The sequence below is a fragment of the Culicoides brevitarsis genome, chromosome 1, assembly GCF_036172545.1.
Source record: "Culicoides brevitarsis isolate CSIRO-B50_1 chromosome 1, AGI_CSIRO_Cbre_v1, whole genome shotgun sequence".
Classification (NCBI taxonomy): domain Eukaryota; kingdom Metazoa; phylum Arthropoda; class Insecta; order Diptera; family Ceratopogonidae; genus Culicoides; species Culicoides brevitarsis.
In genome coordinates this window covers 26,437,521-26,450,203 of record NC_087085.1, presented here as the reverse complement: position 1 = coordinate 26,450,203, position 12,683 = coordinate 26,437,521, and positions in this window count along the sequence as shown.

Below are 12,683 nucleotides of genomic sequence, written 5' to 3'. Positions count from 1 at the left end.
AATTTTATCATCATTATATTATTAAAATATACATCGTTAGAGGAAAATAATAATTTAGAAATATATACAAAATAATTATATTATTATTAAGTTGTTTCTTCTTTAACTTTTCCTCTATCTCATCATGTTTCTAACATATTTTCATCTATTTGTTTCATTTTATTACAAAAAAAAAACATAAAAATACAAAAAAAAAATATTTCAACAATGTGATGTGATATATATCTTGAATTAAAATTGGAAAAAATTCAGCATATGTATGATACACATTAAAAATTTAAAACATTTTCAAACAGAAAAAAAAATATTTCATTCAAAATGAAAATTTTCACATTTAGACCTAAATTATATTTAGTTTAATTTCGATTGTGATGAACATTACACATACAGCAAAAAAAATCATTTTCATTTCATAAAACCATTTTTCTTAAAATAGTGTTTTTTCCAATCGCTCTCAAAGCATATTGTGATCCCACTGAAAAAATAAAGTTTCAATGATGAACGCCATAAACATAACAATTGAAACAAAAATCGAAAAACAAATATTATTACAAACATGAAATAGATACGAAACAATAGTTGGCCAAAATCAAAGTTCCAAAGATTTTTTATACAGAAAAAAAATACAAATATACAAGAAAACAGTTTTTTATACAAAAATAATAATTGTAAAATCAATTCGAATCTGTCTTTTATATTATACAATTAAAAATATAAATATTTGTGAGAAAAAAAAACTAAAGATACAGTATATATGTTAAATATCTATTTTATTAATTAATATAAAAAATTATCATCATCGAAAAAAAACATTGTAAATTTGATGAAATGAAGTCCCAAATTGATCTCATTCAAGAAAAAATATATCATCATTGTTTAAATCTTAATATTACACAAAAAAAAACAACAACCGATAATTGTATATCATTGTTCATTTATTTTATGTTTTCATATAGATCTCATTTTAATTATAAAACAACAACATATATATATTTGAAAAACCAAAAGTTTTGATCAAAGTTACAATTTAATGATGACCACACATCAAAATTATTCTTCACATTGAAGATTTTAATTGTCAATTTATACAAAAAAAAAATGTCAATGTTTGATGAAACATTCGTCGATTATTGTTGTAACTTTGAAAATTGATACAAAATATATATATTTGCTTCAGCTTTTGCATATGTATGCTTTGGAACTTTTTTTAATTAAAAATTTCTTATACAAAACAAAATTTCCCGCCCTGCTTTAATTTTTAATGTATAAAAATTTATTTTAATTTTTTTGTGTAAATAAGAAAAAAAATGCTTAGCCCAATTTTTTTATTATCTTTTATATAATTATTTTCTGTATATTTTTTTCCAGTAAATGTCCCCGCTTTATCCATACTATAGTGCTTGTAACTTGCTTTTTTTGTAGAAATTTTATGTATAAATGATTATATAAATATTATATATATAGATTTATTATATTATTATTATTAAAAAGCCAAGAATATAAATTCTGAAAAAATAAAAAAACAATCATATACATAAAATACATTTTTTTTATTATTTTGCATTTAATTTTCTGCTTAAATTTTTTATTTTGCCGCCACTTTTATGCTTCTTAGATAACATACATACATAACATAACACAAAATATATACAATGCTTGTGCCTTTTTATTTCTAATTTTATATTTATAAAATGCTTTGCTTTGGTGTTAGTGTCTGGTCAATTCTGTCTTCTGCACTCGAGACGTTAAAAATCGTAAGTAAAACTTTTTCCTTTAAATTTTTTGGTATCTCTTAGAGGAACTTTGTCTATTATATATTATTACATTATGTACAGAAAAGTTATAAAGCTAAGCTGCTTTGAATGCTCAAAAGGCTGTGATTTTACTACAAAACAATAACATTTATATATTAAAAGCTAAATTTAAGTAAACTAAACTTTAAAGTAGCAATGTGGATTCAAGCAGCTTTTAAAGGTAAGTGTTGTAGAATTTTTATTGCATTATATTAATTATTGTATTTAATTACACTAAACTGCATACTAATTACAATCAAATGGTTTCATTTCACAAAAACAAAAGAAAAAAAAAGTTACAAATTACATCAAATCAAATCAGTTCACTAAAAACAAATGATAAATAATTATGTATAATGAAAAAGCAATATAATCAAACCAAATTGATTCTCTCATCCACAAGAATTTTAAATCAAAATAATGATTTTATTTACTCACCACTTCCCGACTATACATATTTTTATTATTTTGCAGATTTACTAAAAAAAAGCAGGAAATGCCACCAAAAATCCATTTGCATAATTGAAAACACACAAAATTACATCAACTGTCTAAAAATAAAAATAATAATAATAGAGAGAAAAAAATCACTTGTGCACAAAATTAAACGAATCATTGATTACCAAATTAAAATCTATTTTTTGTTAAAATTTTTCCATTACTTTGATTTTAAAACTATGATTATTTTTTTACGTGGTGTGCATATTATCGCATCGAATCGATGCTCGATAAACTATTTAAAATATATATATTTAAATAAAATGAAATAAAAAAAAATTAATTATACATATGTAACTTTGATAAATATTCAAAAACTGCACAATTAAAATGAAATAAAGGGCTGATGATGAAAAGTACAACTAATAAAAAAGCAAACATTATTTAATGATAATATAAACAATTTACATATATAATACATAGAATATAAATCAAATACAAATTGTATATTTACAAACATCAGAGACACAAAGATGATGATGGCACGACACACGATTTAATTAATATACATAAAATTAACAAAAAAAAAAGTAACAAAGGTGAAAACTATGGCTATGAAATTGTACTAATAAAAATAATATTAATTATAAATCATTGGATTATATATATTAAAATTAACAATTTTATACAAATTACATGGCTGCTGATAAACTAATAATTATACAACAAAATTTTTACGCAAATCTCGATGTCTAGAATTTTATATGAAACAAAAATACTATTTGTGTAATTTTTAAAAAATACTATTTTGGAAGAGAAAAACAATGAAGATGATGATGGTTATGATGATGACTAGCTTTTACCTTTGTAAAACATTGGTTAAATGTTATTAAAAATATACTATTAAGATGTAGTTATAAATATTATAAAGCATAATACAAAAAAAAAATATAAAACTATAAAAAAAAGAGTAAAATATAACAAGAAAAAAATATAAAAATGAAAGGTAACTTAATAATAATAATAATATTATAAATTATTTTTAAATTTAAGTTGAACATTATTACCGTTAAGTGGACGATTTCCATCTAAATTGCATTTATTTAAATTTAAAAATTTATTGAAAATGTTTTAGTTATACTTAATATATTTTAACATTATTATTGTATATTTTATAATTATAATTTACGATAAAAAAAAATATAAAAGAAAATAAACAAAAAAATAGTAAACTTAAAAAAAATACAAAAAACAATGATGATGACGAACGACATAATAATTTATAATAAAAAAATATAAATTAATATGAATGTTAAAGTAAAACATGTGTCTCATAATTAGCAAGACATGTATTTCATTTATAGGAGAAATTAAAAGAAACAAAGAGTTATTTAATTGTGATGTAGACAAATCTCGATCTCATTCAATTCTAGTAACGACATACAAAAAAAAATAATAGTTTATATTGAGTGTTGTGAACTTTGCCATCTCTTAATAATTATAAATAAAATAGACATAAATTAGACACGTCAATAAATATTCAATTCGAGTAGCAAAAAAAAAACGTTAAACGGTGCTAAAAATAACTTTAAAATAATAATAATTACCTTTACAATAGAACAATATTTTTAATGGGAACAAGAACAATACATGTAAAGATAAACAGCTGTGAAAAGGACCAGAAACACAACCAAAGTGACAATGATGATGATGGCGATTAAAGACGACAATTAATTAACGAATAAAATAAGTTTCTTTTATTACAAAAAAAATTTTTTTTTCAATACATTCATTTTAATTTCTTATAAAACCTTAATTCTTTTGAATCGTCTTTTATGCTAAACGAACTTTTATAAATATATAAGCATACAAAACCCGAAATGTCTTTCAAAGAAAAAAAAGAAGAAAACAATCGAAACAAGTACTAAAAAAAACTCTCAAAGAGTAATTTTACTTCTAAACTAACAATACAAAATAATATTTATAAAAATGTAACGACAATGATGATGATGATTGTATAACTTTAATCCTATATACTTAATGTTAAGAAATTTGGTTTCACATAAAACGAGTTTCATTTTACAAAACAATGAAAAATTGTACATAATTTAAATTATCAAATTGATTGATTACATTAAATAAGTTAAAATTAATAAAGATAAATTTAAGATATATAATTGTAACTTTTTATACAAAAAAAAAATAAAATATGTAAAATTATTAAACTTTTTGATAAATAAATGTTATTAATATTAGTAAAAATCATGAAATTATCCTCGTTTTCTTATTCTTTGACATTTTTTGATATCTGCCACCCACACATGTCCTTCTTTGCACTTTTTCGCAAATTCGTCTAAGAAAAAGACACTGAAATCTTCTATTTCTAGGCTGTCTTCTACTGCAGATTCGTCCATTTCGGTGATTTTTTCTTGGTGAATCGAAGCAGAATTGGCTATGGTTATTAGAACAAATATCAACAAAATGCTGATTAAATAAATTTTTGTATTCAACATTTTTTTGAATTATAAAAAAAATAATTCTCGAATATTTTTTAAAGAATTTACGCAAGAAATGTCGTTTCAATTGCAATTTCAAGCACAGACTGAGGATAATTTTTAAAATTGTGTGAGTTAAAAGATGCTTAAGACAAGATTCTCATTTGCAAGTTGAAATTTTAGCTCTGCGACTTTAATTTTTCATACAAAAATGATTAAAATGAGTGATAAAAATGAACGTTGACGTTTATTCAATAATTTTATTGATTGTTAATTTTAATTGCTGCACGTACGAAACGAATAAGTGTATAGGAAGAATGCAAAAATTCTCGGTAAACAAGTATAATTACCGGGTAGAACCACGTTTGAATCACTATGAACTCGTATATCAAGAAAAATTTAAATAAAAATTACGAGTTGATTCATTAAATGGTGAAATCACGTTGATTTTCCTTACCGGAATCAAAATTTACTGATTTTTTTTTTTAATTTTTTTTTCAAAATAGTTTTTTTATGACTCACCTGTAAAATCTGAAGAATGTGCGAAAATCCAATATTTCATTGCGATACGCTTGTAAACTTCAAATGTTTGTAATTAGACCATGCGACACATTAAAAGGTCAATCATATTTATCGGATATCCATACAAGTCGCGTTCATCATTAGGAATTCCCCAAGACTAGGTATTGCCCCATGCATCGAGCAGCAATGATATTCAACACGCCGGATCCGCTTCACTGAACTTCTTGATTGGTCTCTTACGAAGATAGCTCAAGTATGTAATGGCAATGGCAAAGACCTCCAAAAACTTTTGTTTATATCAATTTGAAGTAAATGATGACATAAAAGATGAATTAACTTTCTCTCTCAAGGCAACAAATTATTTGCAAATATGGTCTGGATTGGATCACTGTCATAATAGTAATAATTTTAGCAACACAGACACCGAGACCTACGCAAATTTTCTCTCCAGCTATATGGGCAAAATGCAAGGTAAGATTGCATAAAAGTGACGAGAGTAATAAAGTACGGCGGCGTGCGTGTCTCCTGTTTTGTTTGTATTTTGAATTAATGTGAATTAGCGATTGCTGTGATTCAAATTCATTTTTGTGAATTTACGAATAGGAAGAAGAAAATTTTTAGAAATTGTTTTCAGCTAATCTGAGCTTCTTTTCATTCCTTCAGCAGTTCTAAAAATTTTAAAATAGAATTTTATTTAAATTTCATTCAATTAAAAAAAAAATCATAAAAAATAAATTCAAAAATCCGTAATTAAAAAATAAATATTTATTTAAAATTGAATTTTTTCTTTAAATTACTATTTCTTTAACAAACTACAAATATGAAATTGATAAAATTAGAATCAGTGTTTTAAAATGGATAAATATTTTTTATAAAATGATTGTATAATAATATGAAATTTAATTTTTCCTTAATTTTTTTCTAAATTTTGGATCAAAATTTTTATTTTTTTTTTTTAAACGTTTAACGGTTTATTTAAATTTTAGTTTATAATTAAAACCTTACATCAATCTCACAAAATACAAATTTTAAAAAAAAAATAAATTTGTTTTATTTTACCCTTTTTGGACTTTTAAAATTCTTTGATTAACAAATTAAAAATTTACTTTGAAAAAAAAAATTAAAAAAAAAATTATAAAAAAAATTTAAAAAAAAAATTTTTAATTTTTTCCAAAAAATTGATATAATAAATTTAAAAAAAAGGTATAAAAGTTTTTTTATGAAATTATTATTTTAATTTTTCAATAAAATAAAATTTAATTTTTCCATAAATTTTTTAACAATTTTTTTATTATTATTTTTTGTTCACTAATTTTTAAAAACCTTGCATTAAAAAAAAATTTTAATTAATTAATATAAAATAATAATTTAAAAAATAAATAAATTAATTAAAAATAAATAAATAAATAAAAATAAAATAAAATAAAATAAATAAAATAATTTAAAATAAATTAAAAATTTAAATAAAAATTTAAATTTTTACCTGAAATGAAACCTCTAGAAATAATTTTTGTATCGAAATCAATTCCAATTTCTTCTCAATTTCTTACAAACATCCAAATATGTCATTTTATGAATGAAGTCACACATTTATATTTTTGCATACAACCATAAATTTAATATTCGTACGCAATACAAACAAATTTTACACTTTGGCAGACCTACTACTTTAAACTTTTTCGAGTTCACTTTCATTGTAAATTTAAACTTTAAATCCGAAACACACAAAAAAAAGTTATTCAGTAAACACTCGAAAAAATAAAAATTGATTTTATTAATATTCAGTGTAAAATAAAATAAAATTAAATTTAAACAAACAAGAGATTACCAAAGAGTTTAAAAAATCAGTTAAAAGGGATTAAAATAATTATATTTTACAAGCAATGTGAGACTCTTACGAGCTTAACGGATTTTTAATTGACTGAATGAATCAGATTATCGAAAATAAAATAAAACAATTCAATAAATATTGAAATAAAAGAAATTTTGTGAAAAAAGGGCGGGAATGATGTTATTTAACGATTGTAAATTTGTGGTTTTGTTATTTGGATTGATTGGAACACATCAAATATTTGCGGTCGATGTGTTAGATAACGCAGAAGTCGACGATAAAAGTAGTAATGTAACGAAACGGGAAGAGAAAATTGAGGGAAGGTGAGTTTTTTTTGACTATTTTTGTTCGAAAGTGATAATTTTAAGCCATAAATCATATTTTTTAAGGGCACGCAAATCATTTGTGTTCAAAGACAACGACGATTACGGCGATTACTCAACTGGCACTGGCTCTGGATATGGCGGCGGTTATAACGATTACGGCGATAGCAGTTACAACAGTCAAAGTCAAGGTGTGCGAGGTGGCCGATACTACAATGCGGACAAGGCGGTGAAATTTCCCGTCGATGATGCACGTGAAAGTCTTTCGTCGGTGATCGATGATGCCAACTACAATTACGGCGTTTATAGTTCAATTTACAATAATAATAATAATGGCAACAGTGACAACAATCGTGTCAAAGGCGGCCGTGGATTGTTCCCGTACGAGACGACAAATAACGGTGTCGATCAATACGGTTCGCAATACAATAATTACGAAAGTGAGAGTGTGCGTGGGCAACTGAACAGTTATGGGCAACCAGCGATTTCATCATCGCCATCATTTGGCTCGTCGTCGTCGTCATCATCGGCACAGCAGCCATACAAGTTCGTTGATCCATATTCCCATAAAAGATACGAAAACGAGGATCCGTCACAGCAAAAATTGCAAACGCAGGAATATATTCAAAAACTCGAGCAGCAACAGCAATATTTGTTGCATCAAAAACAGCAACAAGATGCTCTTCGTTTGCAGCAACAACAACAGCAGCTCTTATTACAACAACAACAACACAATCACGGATACAACCCACAATCGCAACTTTATCGTCCGCCAGTTGACAGTTCCTTCCCCGGTCCATACTCACCTGAATTCTTGCAAAATCAGCAACATTTCTCCTCGTTCCCTGGTTCAACGTCCCATCATCATCCCTCCGTAGCTCAAGCATTCCCCGGTACTTTTGGATCGAATCCGAATCCCAATCTCCACATTGGACCTTTTCCCCCACCAGGCACTTACAAACTTCCCAATGGCGTTGAAATAAGTTTCACTCCGCCACCAGGATTTGCAGGACCCGATCACGGACCTCCGCCAATAATTCACTCCCAACCGCCAAGACCCCAATCTCCTCCTGGTACCTACCAACATCTCTATGAAAACCCCTTCCAAAGCCCTTATGCACCAGATCGCATTGGACATCCGCATGCCAGCCAATATGCAAGTCAATTTGGAAATTATGGCGCTCCAGGAGGGCAATTTCCGGGTCCATTGAACCCAGCACTTTTACAACAACAACAAGGACATCCTGGACTTCATGGGCCTCCCCATGGACCTCCTCCACATCACGGAGCATTGAATCCCCATCAACTGGGCGTGATCGGAGGCATTGGAGCGATAAATGGTCCTCAAGGCTTTGGACATGCTGCATTTGCGCCACAAGGAGGACGACCGCCATACGGAGGAGGATTATTTGATGCAGTTGGAAGGCAACCAGAAGGAGGTATTGGAAGAAGAATTAGTAGAGCCATTGAGGAAATTAGTAAAAATGATGATTTGCAATGTGTGCCACAAATGGTGTGTAAAATGGTTGGCTCGAGAATGCGAGAAAGACCGTTGCCGGGATTTATTGATGTGGGATCGCTTGGAACGTGAGTATTTTTTTTTTTTTTATAAAATAATTTTTGAATTTTATTATTTTTCATTTTGCGTTTATCCTATCCTATATTTGAGTTTATAAGCTAATTTTAGGTGGCTTTAAATTTATTTCAAACTTTTTATCACTATTTTTTAATTTTTGAAATATTTACTTTTTGATCAAAATTTTTCAAATTTTTGATTATTTTTAAATTTTTTAATTATTTTAATAAAATTTTCTAATTGATTTTATTTTTTAAATTTTTTAAAATTTTTATTTCAAAATAATTTTTGAAAAAAAATAAAAAAAAGTTGAAAATTTCATTAAAATTAATCGTTTTTTGGTCTTTTTTTATATTTTTTCATGATTAAACATTTTTAAAACATTTTTTTTTTAATTTTAATTTTTAAGAATTTTTGTATTGAAAAACGAAATTTTACATGAATTTTCTTCTCTAAGAATTTTCCAAAAAAAATTATTTTTCAAAAATTTCTGAAAAAAATAATGAAATTTTTCTGAAAAATTAAGGACAAAAAATTTCAAAAAAAAAATCTCAATTGAAAAAGTGCATTTTTACGCATAATTTATTCATTAATTCAAAAAAATTTTATTTCAAAATTTAGTTCGAAAAAAATTTTGAACGGCACTACCATTAAATAATTTTTTTTTTCAAAAATTTTTATTTTTTGAGATTTTGCTTGATTTTTCTCCACTTTTAAATTCAAATTTGATAATCATTTAAAGTAAAATTAAATAAATGTTAAAAATCAACGTTTAACGTCTAAAAATGTTACAAAATTACAATAAAAAAAATTCAAAAATATTTATTTTTTTATCCGACGTCCCTTTTTATCTTAATTAATTTTTAATTATTTAATTAAATTTATTTTCTCTCTCAGCTTAATAGAAGCAATCCCCGTTGAAACTCCAGCAGCTGTTTATATGAGAGCAGCCTTGCTTGGATTGACAAATGGCGATCGACGTTGCTATCATGCCTACAAACGCTGTCCTAACAACGAAGATGATGTCTTATATTACCTAAACAATCATCGCGGAGGGTTTTTCAGGTAAATTTATTTTTTTCCGAATAAAATTTAAATTTTTAATATTTTTTTTGTGTTTTAAGATTCTTCAGTGGCGAAGACAACACATTGAACGATCATCAATCCGGCAGCAATCATCATCATCATCAACAACAACAATCCGATGGTGGCTTAGGCGGTTTATTAGGACTTTTAATGGGCGGCGGAGGTCAAGGAGGAAGTCCCCAATCACAACTAAATGCTCTCGCATTACAACAAATTGCCGCTGCTCTTGGAACGACAACACCAGCGCAACGTGATCCACCTCAAGGAGGTCTTAATCTCGGTTCTCTCAGTGGACTTGCAAGTAATTTCCAACTCTTATCGACTTTGGGATCTTTATTCGGAGGCGGTGGCGGCTCTTTTGGACGCTCAAAAGAAACGGAAATCACTGGAAGACAAGCGAATGCCGAAAAAATCGAAGAAAAAGAAGACTATGCACAATTAAAAGACGTTGACTTTAGTAAAGTGATACAAAATATGATCAAATCCTTTGCCCCCACGAATGCGACTGAGACAAAAGAATCCTCTGACCGAACGAAACGCGACACAATTCCCGTGACAACGCTCGTTACCCCTGTAAGTACTCCTGAAACTCACGCAAGAATCGTCAATAAACCCATTTATTCTTACATACCGGATCCGGGACACGCGAATAGGTATCAAAACACTGACCAATTCTACCACCAATCGAACGCCATCACTGACGATGACCGCTTTTACCAAAACAATCCACACCAGCAACGAATAACTCCCGATCAGATCCCCTTAAAAACCGGCACCGGTAATCTGGCATTTAGTCACGAGCAATTCAATAAGCGCTATTACGAAAATCAGAAATATTTGTTGCAACAACAGCTGCAGGAAGAACTCGAAAAAGAGCAAAAAGACCGCCAAGCTGAACAGGATCGCTTAAATCAGTTGTCCAATTATTACACGAACACACACCGATTTCAGTATAATTCCGGATCACGACCATCGTCGTCGTCGAGCTACAATAGATACAGCTATACACGATATCCGAGCAGCAGCAGCTCATCAAATAACAATTACAATAGATATCAATCGTCCTCGAGTAATTACAACTCAGGTGGTGGTGGCGGGAATGGCAACAGGGTTTATGTCACGAATGCACAAGGCGTGAACGAATATTATCTAGAAAATGGCAGGAAACATTATTTAAAGTAGAATTCTAACATTTTTTCATAATTCGAATATTTATTAGAATCCTATCTTAATTTCCTTCAGGATTCATTAAATTATTATAACCTTTAATTTTACTGAAATACGATTGTTTGTATTAATAAAGACATTAATTTATTTTATTTTTTGTGCATTTCCTCTAGCGAGAGAAAAAAATCAAATGAAACCACCTTTTCTGGTCAGTGGATCGTAAACCACGCTTTCGATCAAATTAAAAGCCAATTAAAACTAAATTAAATCATCACAACTATAAATGCATAAACCACGTGACCTGACCATCTGCCCGTTAATTGTCTTGCTTTGTTTCACATTAAAAGTTGAAAGGAATCTCGGTGAGAGGCATTGAACCATATTGTTCGAACAAAACCTACTCAAGCAGGAAGAAACCTGACACTACTTACACGACATTCTTGTCAACTTGTTTCTTTCCCCTCAAGCACGATGAATTGGCATTCATATAGAATGTTTATTTATTCAACTCGTCACAAAAAAAAAATAATAATTGCTAAATTTAAGGGTGCGTGTTTTTTTTTATCTAAATCTTATAAAAACAATTTTGGAAAAATAATGAGCGTCATTATTCAATTATAAGGGAATAAAAGAGAGAACAATGCAGTGAGGAAAGATGACACACGACAATTAAAATAATATTATGACAAAATACAATATAAATTGTATAGGACACATCTGTGTTCAAATACGAGCAAGTATCGAAAATTAGGCAAAAGTGAAATGAAGTGAAGGGATAGAAAATTCAAATGAATTTTGATAGATATTTAGAACGCGATAATGCCACAGTAGATATTCACAAATGATGATAATAGGCATAATTTTTAATTCCTATTCCAAATAATGCGGAACATGAGTATTCAATTAAAACAGGTGCTTTTGTTTATTTTGTGTCCATCAGTTTTCTAGCATGAGGTAATTGGGTACCGAATTAGAATTATTCAATGTAGAAAGTAAAGTGTAATTATTTTTGGCGTGTGGTTGGAATTAATTTTGTGTTACAATAATGGAGCAAAATTATAGGCAAGTACAATTTTGAAAAATGGTTCACTTTATTTAAAACCCCTTTATATACAAAGGAGGGTTAATGAATGATCAGCAATTTTTGAATAATTTTTTAAAGTTATATTTAAGATTTTCGCAGTTTTAAATATTTGTGGTTATTTAAAAGGAGGAAGGAACGAGTTGGCGTGGTAAAACAGCATTTGTAAAATCGCTGTACGCCGAGGAATGACCGGATTAAAGAGTAAAACAGACTATTTCATGAGCTAGGAAGAACGAAGGCCTCCGCCGAATTTTTGATGAAGCTTCAGTCGGCAGTCAAGAGTGCTTTGGATCGACAGAACAAATTCGACATCGACCGCCGGATAGAGCTTTGTTCTAAATACAGTATAATCTCTAATCTATTTAATA